The sequence below is a fragment of the Heterocephalus glaber genome, unplaced genomic scaffold, assembly GCF_053883595.1.
Source record: "Heterocephalus glaber isolate CG9 unplaced genomic scaffold, H.glaber_assembly_v1.0 deba00001733, whole genome shotgun sequence".
In the NCBI taxonomy this organism is placed as follows: Eukaryota; Metazoa; Chordata; class Mammalia; order Rodentia; family Bathyergidae; genus Heterocephalus; species Heterocephalus glaber.
Genome location: NW_028258444.1, coordinates 4,885,853 through 4,897,875, shown reverse-complemented (window position 1 = coordinate 4,897,875; position 12,023 = coordinate 4,885,853).

The window sequence follows — 12,023 nt, the reverse complement described above, 5'->3', positions numbered from 1 at the left end:
TAGTATGATATTGGCTGTTGGTGTTTCATAGATGGCTTTTATTAGGTTGAGGTAGAGACCATCTATTCCAATTCTTTGGAGGGTTTTTATCATAGATGCATGTTGGATTTTGTCAAATGTTTTTTCTGCATCTATTGAGATGATCATATGATTTTGTCCTTGACTCTGTTAATATAGTATATTACATTTATCAATTTGTGTATGTGAACCATCCCTGCATCCCTGGGATGAATCCCACTTGGTTGGGGTGTATAATCATCTTGATGATCTTCTGCATTCTTTCTTTTTTTTTTTTTTTTTTTTTTTTTTTTGGTACTAGGGATCGAACTCAGGACCTTGTGCTTGCAAAGCAGGCTGCAGAAACTCTGAGCTAAATCCCCAGCCCTGATCTTCTGCATTCTTATTTGCCAGTATCTTATTAAGGATTTTTGCATCTATGTTCATTAGTGAGATTGGCCTATAGTTCTCTTTTTCATTTGAGTCTTTCTCTGCTTTGGGGATCAAGGTGATGCTTGCCTCCAGGAATGAATTCAGGAGTACTGCTTCCCTTTCAATTTCATTGAAGAATTTAAACAGTAGTGGCAGTAGTTCCTCTTTAAGTGTCTTGTAGAATTCAACAGTGAAGCTATCAGGACCTGGGCTTTTCTTAGTTGGTAAGTTTTTAATTACATTTTCAATTTCATTGGTTGATATTGGGTTGTTTAGAATTTTTAGGTCTTCTTCGTTCAACTTTGGTAATTCATATGTATCTAGGAATCTGTCCATTTCTTCTGTGTTTTCCATCTTATTGGTGTATAGGTTCTCATAGTAGGTATTTATGATCCTGTGGGTTTCTGCTGGGTCCATTGTCATTTCATCCTTTTCATTCCTAATTGCATGGATTTGGGCCTTTTCTTTTTCTGACAAGTTTGGCTAAGGGTTTGTCAATTTTGTTGATTCTTTCAAAGAACCAACTCTTGGCTTCATTGATTTTTTTTTGTATTGTTCACTTGGTCTCCATTGCATTGATTTCTCCTCTGATCTTTATAATTTCCTCCCTTGTATGAGCTTTGGGTTTGTCCTGTTCTTCTTTCTCTAGAAGCTTGAGGATCAGCATCAGGTTGTTTAATTAGGCTTGCTCTGTTTTCCTAATATGAGCATTCACTGCTATGAATTTCCCTTGTAACACTGCTTCCATTGTGTCCCATAGATTCTGATATGTTGTATTGTCATTGTCATTTAATTGTCTGATTTCTTCTTTAATTTCCTCTGTGATACATTGGTTATTCAGAAGTGTGTTGTTCAATTTCCATGTGTTTATGAAATTTTTGCAATTTCTTTTGGTATTCATCTCCAATTTCATCACACTGTGCTCTGATAATATGCAGGGGATAACTTGAATTCATTTGCACTTACTTAAATATGTTCTATAAGTGAGTATGTGGTCTGTTTTGGAGAATGACCCATGTGCACCTGAAAAGAATGTGTATTCTGATTTGGTGGGGTGGAACACTCTGTAAACATCTATTAAGTTCATTTGTTCAAGAGTTTGAGTTCTAGTATTTCATTGCTTATTTTTTGTCTAGTTGATCTATCTATTTGTGACAGTGGGGTATTGAGGTCCCCCACTACTATTGTATTAGTGTTTATATGGTTTTTCATGTCTGTTAGTATTTGTTTTATATAGTTGGGCACACTAGTGTTTGGTGTTTATGATTGTCATCTCTTCCTCTTGGATTGTTCCCTTTACAAAGATGCAATATCCTTCTTTGTCTCTCTAAATCAGTGTTGGTTTAAAATCCACTTGATCTGCAAAGAGGATAGGTACTCCTGCTTTTTTGAGGAGCGGTTCCTGTTGCATGGAGTATTGTTTTCCACCCTTTAACTTTCAGAGTTTCTTTTTGAATTAAGTGATTTTCTTGTATGCAGCATATTGTTGGATTTTGCTTCTTGATCCATTCTGCCAGTTTATTTCTTTTCATTGGTGAATTGAGACAATTAAGGTTGATGGTTATAACTGAAACATATTGACTTGTCATTGCCATGACTTTTTCTTTTTGTTGGGTTCTCCCCATTTACATTTAATTTCTTGTCATGCCAGATGGGTTCATTCTACTTTGATTCCTGGGGTTGTGATCCTCAATGTCTGTTCCTAGGATATTGTCTAAAATTTTTTGGAGTGCTGGTTTGGTATTCACGAAGTTCCTAAGGTGCTCTTTGTCATGAAAGTATCTTATTTCTCCATCCATTTTGAAAGATAGTTTTGCAGGGTACATCAATCTGGGTTGGAGGCTGTTTTCTTTTAGGGCTTGGAATATGTCACTCCAAGCTCTTCTTGCCTTCCAGCAAAAACGCCTTATATGAATGGAGAAGATACAGTGCTTTACCCCTAAGGCGGGGAATAAGGGCAGATATGCCTACTCTTCATCTGCCCATTAAACTTTGAAACATAGGCCCAAAGCAAAATAGTCTGACAATAAAAAGAAACAATTAGCATAGGATTGGCAAGGTAGAAGTAAAGTCTTTATATGTAGATGAAATGATCATCTACAGAGAAAATACTAAGAAATCTCTAGGAGCCCCTAGAACTTGTACTTGAATTTAGCAGGATTAGAAAACACAAGGTATATATAAAAATTCAGGTCTATGTATACTTGCTCTAAATGAAAAATTAGATGTTGAAATTTAAAAGTTATGTAGGAGTACAAAGGACCTAGAAAAGTAAAAAGAAAAAAAAACAGTATTGGAAGACATTTATTACCTAATTTTTTTTTTTTTTTTGGTACTGGGGATCGAACTCAGTCCTTGTGCTTGCACAGCAGGTGGTGAAACCACTGAGCTAAATCCCCGGCCCCCTTATTACCTAATTTTAAGACTTCCTCTAAAGGTACAGTAATCAAGGCAGTGTTTGTGTAAGGAAAGACATATAGATTATTGGAATAAAACAGGAAATCTGGAAATAGAACCACACATATATGGTCCACTGAGTTTTGAAAGATTATTTAACATTAACATTTTATAGAACATAAACTCAACTCAAGAGCAGAGGAAAGAGTGTTTTCAGCAAATGGTACTAGAACACCTGTTGTCTGTATGTAAAAAATTAACCTCAACCCTTTATTTCCATACATAAAGATAACTTGAAAGGATCTATGAACCTAAATATGAAAGACTAAAAGTATAAAACTTTACAAGAAATTATAAGGGAAAATGTTCATGAATTTAGGGTAGGCAAGAATTTCCTAGGATATAAAAAACATGATGTATAAAAGAAAATATTGATAAATGAGATTTCATCAGAATTTAGAACTTTAAATGACATCATTAAGAAAATGAAAAGTAGTCCTTCGACAGACCATATTTATAATGCATATAACCTATGACCAGATATATAAAGAACTCTTACAGCTCATTAATAGACAACCCAATTAAAAAGTAGACACAAGAAGATGATAAATAGCCACCACAGCACAAGGAAAGGTGTGCAACACTAGAATCAGAAAAATACTAATCAGTACAATAACAATATTGAATTATACACTCATTAGGGAGATGAAGTTAAAAGTCTTAAAAGAACAGATGTCAGCTTAGGCGTGAAGCGGTTAGACCTTTCGAATACTGCTAATGTGAATGTAAACTGCTAAGACCATTTTGGAAAACACTATAGAAATTACTTGTATTACTGTTAAGAACCAACAGTTCTGTCCTTAAGTTTGTACTTGAGAGGAATGAAAACACATGTTCACAGTAGAATTGGACATACAAGTTGAGTATCCCTTATCTGAAATTTTTGGGACCAGAGTGTTTCAGATTTTCATTTGAAATCCACTTGATCTGCAAAGAGGATAGCTACTCCTGCTTTTTTGGGGGGTTCCTGTTACATGGAATACTGTTTTTCCACTCTTTACTTTCAGTCTATGAGTTTCTTTTTGAATTAAGTGTGTTTCTTGTATGCAGCATATTGTTGGATTTTGCTTCTTGACCCATTCTGCCAGTTTATTTCTTTTCATTGGTGAATTGAGACCATTAACATTGATGGTTATAACTGATACATTTTGACTTATCATTGTCATGATTTTTCTTTTTATTGGATTCTCCCCATTTACATTTAATTTCTTGTCATGCCTGATGGATTCATTCTGCTGGGCTTCCTGGGCTTGTGATCCCCATTGTCTTTTCCTAGGATATTGTCTAAAATTTTTTGGAGTGCTGGTTGGTATTCATGAAGTTCCTAAGATACTCTTTGTCTTGAAAATATCTTATTTCTCATCTATTTTGAAAGATAGTTTTGCAAGGTACATCAATCTGGGTTGGAGGCTGTTTTCTTTTAGGGCTTGGAATATGTCACTCCAAGCTCTTCTTGCCTTGATGGTTTGTGTTGAGAAGTCTGCTGTGATTCTGATGGGCTTTCCTTTGTATGTGATTTGTTTCTTTTCTCTGACTGCTTGTAGAACTTTGTTCTTCTGTTGTGTTTCTGGAATCTTAACAATTATATGCCTACATGTAGATTTTTTTTTGATCAAGGCTAGTTGGAGTCCTACATACCTCACTTATCTGTATGTCAAGTTCTTTTCCCCTCCTTGGGAAGTTTTCTGCCATCACTTCTGTGAACAGTTTTTTTATGTCATCTGCACTTTCTCCTGTTTCTTCATTGAGCCCAATCAGTCTTATGTTATTCTTCTTTGCATCATCTAGCAGCTGCTGGATTGATTTCTTGTGATCCCTTACAATTTTGAAGCAATTTTTCTTTTCCTTATCACTAATTGCAATCTTATCTTCTATATCTGAAACTCTGTCCTCACATTGGCTCATTCTGCTGCATAGACTTTCAATGGAGATTTTAATGTCCTGGAAATTTGTTTGCATCTGTTTAATGGATTTCATTTGTTTCCTATGTTGGGATTCCATCATGCTCCTCCATTTCTCTCTAGATTTATTAATCATGTCTTGCACTATGGGCACAATCTCTGCTGTTATCTGAGAAATTATTTCTGATTTTATTTCTTCCAGATCCTCTTTTGTTGTCAGTTCAGGGCGTCCAGGTGGTTGAGTATCAGAGTGTTCCATTCTTTTCCCTTTGGAGTTGCTGTAGGTGATCTGCAAATCTGGTTTTGAGGCTTGTTTGCATGTCTTTTCATTTTGATGGGGTGGGGGTGTGCTCTTGGTGCCCACATGGCTTACCTTCTCTGTGCTGTGAGCGTTTAACCAGAAGCCTCCTCCTCTGTGCTGGGAGCAGTGGTATGTTGGCCTGGAATCCTCATCTGCACAGGGAGCAGTGGCACATAGACCTGGAATCCTCTTCCTCTGTGCTGGGAGCCAGGAATGTTCCATTAGCTCTGCCCCCCTCAGGAATGTTCTATTACCTCTGCCCCCTCATAAGAATGTTCTATTATGCTCCATTCCTTTCAAGAATTTCCTTTTAAGCCCCACTCCCTAATAAGAATGTTCTTTTAAACTCTGTGCACTCACAAGAATGTCCTGTTAAGCTCTGCCCCTTTTCAAGAATGTTGTTAGTCTCTGTCTCTTACAAGAGTGTTCTGTTAAGCTCTGCCCCCTTGTGAGAATTTCTGTAACTCTGCTGCTGCACCTCTGCTTCAGTGAGCATGCTCACACACCATGTGTTTCAGGAATGTTCTGTAAGTCTGACCCTCTGCTTCAGTTAAGTTCTATAACTCTGTCCCCCTGCTTCAGTGAGCATGCTCACCTACCATATAGATCCCTATGTAAGGTGGCTCTCATTTCTGGTAGAGTGCTCAGACTTCTGGTAGGACCTCCTCTGTGCCTCCAGGCATAATAAAGTGTTTCTCCACTTCTCTGAGTGACCATCGGATTCTTGAGTATTCAAATTGTAATACTGTAATACTTGACTATAGTATGGAACTGCTCTGCTTTGCCACAACATCCTGACTCGGGAGTGAGATGCTGACAGGGAGCCTGAGCTCTGCCACTCCATTCTCTGGCAGGGAATGAAGGTTTTCCACTGGAAGCTTTGGACCCAGGTTCTCCTCAGTCTACTCACTATTGCCCAAGACACAGCTCTGAGTGAGCCTGACTCCAGTTTGTTGTCAACCTCCCTACCTCTGTGCTTTTCTCTTTTTCTTTCTTAGTCCTGTTACTGTAGTGTTAGGGAGGGAAGCATAATCAATCATAGTTGATAGGTAGGGATTCTCTTCCCTGTTAATCCAAGGTCCTGAGAGTCAAGGGAACTGAAAAGGAGGAATGAGGAACAGGAGGGCGAGGGTGGTGGGTAGGAGTAAGTTTATGCCCATAGAGGTTGAACAAGTTTCCCACACTATCCTGTTAGGGCCATGTATTCCAAGGTGTGGTTTAAAAATTTAGGAAAAAAATTTGATAGAGGGTTTCACTTTGTAGTTCAGACTGGTCTTAAACTATGTATCCCAGGCTGGCCTCCTGAGATACAATCCTCCTGCTTCAACCTCCTGAGTGCTGAGATAACAGGTATGGGCTACCATCCCTGGCCTGTTATAGAGTTTTATTTTGTTATTTTTTTCAATTCCACATGTAAGTGGACTCATGTAGTCTTTCTCTTTTTGGGCTTGCCTTATTTTATTTTGAATATTGTCCTCCAGGTTCATTTATATTATCAGAAATGTCAGAATTTCCTTTTTTTTTTCCTTTGGTACCAGGGATTGACATCATGACCTTGCACTTACCAGGCAGGCATGGCACCACTGACGTAAATCCCCAGCCATAGAGTTTATTTTTTAAAAACAGGGCCATAACTATTTTATCCCTTGATCTAGCACTTTGACTTGCAGTAATTTTTGCTGTATCATTAGCTAAATATTTGTGCACACATAATTCAGAAGAAGGGCAAGGCATGGTGATGCATCCCTATAATCCTAGCAGTCAGGAGGTTGAGGCAGGAAGGATTCCTGAGAGTTCAAGGCCAGCCAGGACTACATAGCAAGATATTGCCTCAAAATACAAACAACAAAAAAAATCAGAACAAGGATACTCAGGATCAGGAAAGCAATTTTATTGTTGTTGCTGTTGTTTACTTTGTTTTTTTGTACTAGAAATTGAACCCAGGGCCTTGAGCATACTAGGCAAGCTCTGTTAGTAAATCACAGTTCCATCCCTTTTAAATTTTATTTTGAGGCAGAGTCTTGCTAAATTGCCCAGGATGGCTTCAAACTCAATTTTTTTTTTGCCTCAGCCTCCTGAGTGGTTGTGATTACAGGCATGTGCCATGATCTATTAATACAGAACTTTTAAAACCTTTAAGCCTTGAAAACACCCAGGTGTTTATTTGCTCCTACTGCCCAGAAACAAGTGGACCTGCACTCACCCAATAGGTGATACTTTAAACTTAAATATAACCACAGTATAAGCTACCACAAGGCATAAATATCCTGTTAGCCTTAGTGTTGTAGTCAGAAGGATTCAGTGAGGGAATATATTAAATACAGGACACATAACTTATAAGGTTATTATATGATAATTACCCAAAGAGTCAAATGCAAAGGGGTGCAAGAAATTAACCACACACTAGAAACCCAAGGAATTCAACTGAGGGTCCAGATCCCAGCAGTGTTGGGATCAATGCTACATAATTCTAGGGAAAAATCACTTGAGTAGGCCTAGTTCTCCTGCCTACAGACCAGCTGCGACATTCCAGACATAATTGCATTTTGGCCTTGGGTCACAACTGGGACCTCAGTGATCCCCGGATGCTGTAATGCTCCAGGACAAGACCACACCTGTGGGAGATGCCAGGGAGGAACCAAATCTTCATCTGCATAGTTCCTCATTGTTCTTAGATTTCCACTGCCCCCACTCAGTCTTTTGTTACACCTTGTTTATCCCAAAGTGAAGTACTGAAACCTACATATTCATTTGTTACATTTGTTTCTCCTGATGTACTGAATAAAAGGCGCTGCAGGCTAGGGGGTCTTTGTCTTTGCCGCCCAGAGCAGCACTGATCAGACCCAAAGCTCAGCTTCTTCTCAGTCTCATTTGTCTACCTTTCCTGTAATTCGGCATGTGCTGCCATGGCTTGCAGGAGACTAGGACTTACTGCAGAGGTGTAAGACTGAGGGTCTTACCAAACACTCCGAGGAGCTGACTGTAGCGAAGAACACCCAGGAAGGAACACACTGGACAAGTTGGAAAGTAAAACAGACCTTTATTAGTCTGGCCAGATGGCACTCCTAAAGCAAAGTAGCTTAGAGAGGCAACTGGCTCAGAGTCCGAGGCCGTTTTCATAGGGGGTTGCAGGGGAAGTTAGAAAGTAGAACTTACAGAAAAGAGAAAAAAAATGTTGATGGTCAGAAGATGTTTGCAGATTGTTCTATAGATAGCTGTGTCTGGAACATCGGTTTCAGAAAAACAAGGAGCTGGGTAATTTACTTAGGAACTCTATGTTTGTTACAGATTTTATCTAGTGTCCCAGAACTAACAAGCACATTTTAACCATTAACTCACAATCAGTCACTATGTTGGGGCTGGGGGAGCTTTTATGATTACAGAGTTATGCAGTCCCACAGAGGTTCTGGTAACGTCCCCTTTCCCTGTTCCCTACACAGCAGTTTCCCACACAAGTCCCCTGAAGACCTGGAGTCTAAGACAATGTCGTTTTAGAGTCCAGCTGTGGGACTGCATAACTCTGTAATCATAAAACTCCCCTAGCCCCAACTGTGATTGAATGTGAATAAATAGATAAAGATGCTTGTTAGTTCCGGGACACTAGATAAGATCTGTATCAGCCATAAGGTCCCAAAGTAAATTATTCAACTCTTTTTTGGACACAGCTATCTATAGAACAATCTACAAAACATCTGCTGACCATCAGTACGTGTCAGGCTAATTAACATACAAATGTAAGACCACCAACCTTTGTTCCCTCTTCTGTAAATTTCTCCTGTTAACTTCCCTGCAACCCCCTATAAAAAGAGCCTTGGACTCTGGGCTTGCTGCCTCCCTAAGCTACTTTGCTTTGGGAGTGCTGTCTGGCCAGACTAAGGTCTGTTTTACTTTCCAACTTGTCTGGTGTGTTCCTTCCCGGGTGTTCTTCGCTGCAGTCAGTTCCTCGGAGCGTTTGGTAAGGCCCTTGGTCTTACATTCTGGAGGCACCGCTGGGATCCCTGGGTGTGCTTCACTACAGTCAGCTCCTTGGAGCGTTTGGTAAGGCCAGCGGTCTTACACAGCCAGTGGCCTAGAGCCCACAGCAATGTCTCATGCTTGTCCCTATTGAGCTTCTGCCCCTGGAAGGCCCAAAGGCCAGTTGTGGAAGCCAGAAAATCTACGCTAGTGAGATGAAGGATTCTGCCAGCAAGCTGAGGGATCTACTTTGGAGCCAGGAAATGATGCTCACGGTGAAGATCAGAGCTCCCCTGATGAAAACAGCAGCCATTCCCAGTGACAGCGAGCATCCGAGCTCCTCCTCTGATGAGAACATCCTAGTTTGCATCAGGAAGACCATCCGCAGCAAGCTTCTCCTAGCAAATCAACAGGCTAAGATCTTCCCCTCCAGATCTCTTTTTATGGCTATTGGTAACAATCTTCAGGTGGATCCTCCACACCCAGACCACGCTGACTCAGCTCAGCCGGGTGTTACAAGTTGACTATTAGTCAGTCCACCACACTTAGTGTTCACAATGTATATCCTGTTATGTTCCCATTAACCCTATATGTCCTGTTACACTATGTGAGCAGCTTGTTCCTAGAGGAAGCCCCTGACCTCAAGTCAATCTGCTTATTTGCTAAAAACTTCTGCTTTTGTAAAATTACGCTTTGCTCATCTGAGCCCACCCCAACTTAAACTACTATATAAAAAGCTCCTCTCTTCAAGCACTCAAGGCCCAGGTTTTTCCTTAAGTGTGAACTTCTCTGGGCTGACTGGTCAATAAAGGTTTTTTGTCCACCTCTTTGAGTGGCTTTCAGGATTTTTCAGTTCAGATTTCCTACATCATTATGAGAAGCACTGTTTGTTTTGCGGAAGTGGGGATTGAACCAAGAGAGTTCTGGACTACATCCCCAGCCCTTTTTCTTTTATTTTTTTAAATTTTTGGATAGGGTCTTGTTAAGTTGTAGAGGCTTGACTTGAATTTTCAATCCTCCTTCTTCAGCCTCCTGAGGTATTAAAGGCATGTGCCACAGGAACACTTTGTGTGTGCATATGTGTGTGTGTGGTGGTGGTGAGGTTCCTGGGGATTGAACTCAAGGTCTTAGCATTATTGAGTAGTCTCCTAAAAGTAGTAGTCTCCTTCTAAATGAATGTTACTGGGTTTTGGGTTGCTTGCCTCTCCTTCTGGAATTGGATTTCAAGTTCTCATCTCAAAGAATTGAATAAAATGAGCAAAAAGCAGTGAGAAAGTATTTGAAAAAGTAAAAGTGAAGAGTGAGGGAGAAATTTGCTCTGCTGAATGAGCTTTGGCTGAGTAAAAGAGGAAAAAATAAGATAAAAGAACACCCTGGAGAAGGTGGGATAGACTATCATGAGGAAACCTATGATACCAAGCCCTTCTTTGTGGCTGTATCCTTTTATGCTGTCTGAATCTCAAGGACACCAAGGAGAACTTCTACATATGAGTACTGAAAGGCAGTGCTGGGATCCCAATCCTCAGGCTGATGTCAGGTCTAGGCCATGCTATTAAAAGCCTGCTTGAGTTCTCATGAGAAGTCCATGTGCAGGACTTTGGGTATTGTTCTGTCCATGTGTCTGGGATCTTTTATTTTTTTCAGTATTGGGGATCAAACTCAGGACCCTGTGCTTGTGAGACACGTGGCAGAACCACTGAGGTATATCCCCAGCCCACCACTGAGCTACATCCCCAGCCCTGGGATCTTGTAATTAACAGATCACACCTATTTCCCCAGTGTGCTTTGCCATGCTGTAATTTCCTATGTCGTTAGCACTGTGCTGCATTCCAGTCCTTTTTTATTTTCTATTTTGAGACAGGATCTCTATAAGATGGTATGTTACGCAGGCTGAGCTCTAACTTATAATCCTCCTGCCTTAGCTTCCCAGAGTGCTGGGGTTATAGTTATGTGCCACAACATCTGGCCAGAAGCATTGTTTTAAAGTGCAAATTTTTGGAAATAAAGTATTTATTGATCAATGATTTATACAATTGAATATTGTATAACTATTTAAAGGTAACTTTATATAAGTTGTTATAGAAAGATGGTCAAGATATTAAGTGAAAAAAGCGAGGTCCATAACTGTATGTATAGTAGAAAGTTTTAAGAAATACACACATTGCTAATACATACTTTTATAATAGTGGCTAAAGGACAGCCTTGGAGACAGACTGTCTGGAATTACATCTCAGCTCAGTTTGGTAACTTGTTGGGCAACATACTTGAGCTCTGTTTCTTTATCTGTGGGTCTTTTCTTATCTGCAAAAAGAAGATAATAGTCCAGTGGTGGCTTGCCCATAATCCTAGCACTCTGGTATGTTGAGGCAGGAGGATACCAAATTTGAGCCAGGTCTGAACAATTTAACAAGACTCTGTCTCAAGATAAAAAATAATTTGGATGTGGTGGTGTATACCCATAATCCCAGCACTTGGGAGGTTGAGGCCATGAGTTTGAGTAGGATGTTCATTATGGCCATGAGTTTGAGGCCACTGTGAGCTGAATAATGAGTTCAAGGCCAGCTTGAACTAGATAGCCAGACCCTGTTGCAAACAAAACCAAAACCAAAGCCAAAACCAAAAAAAGTACCAATTAATCTGTATGTAGGGTAATAAATATACAGATTTATAAATAAATGAATCTAATGCTGGCAAAAGGGAGGGGAGGGGAAAAAAGAATTGAGATGTGTTATTGATGTGTACCAATTCTCTATAATGAATGTAATCATTATGCACTGCAAACATGGACTAAGGATAAAGGCACCACCAGGTTTGGTGACTGAGGAGGACCCACTTCCTGATTGCCTCATTGCTGTCACCTTCGTGTGTCTTCACATGGCAGGAGAGATGGGAGAGCTCTGGGGTCTTTCTCTCAAGCGCACCAATCCCATTCATGTAGTCCGCCCCCTCATGACCTAATCGTGTTGGAAGGCTGCATCTCC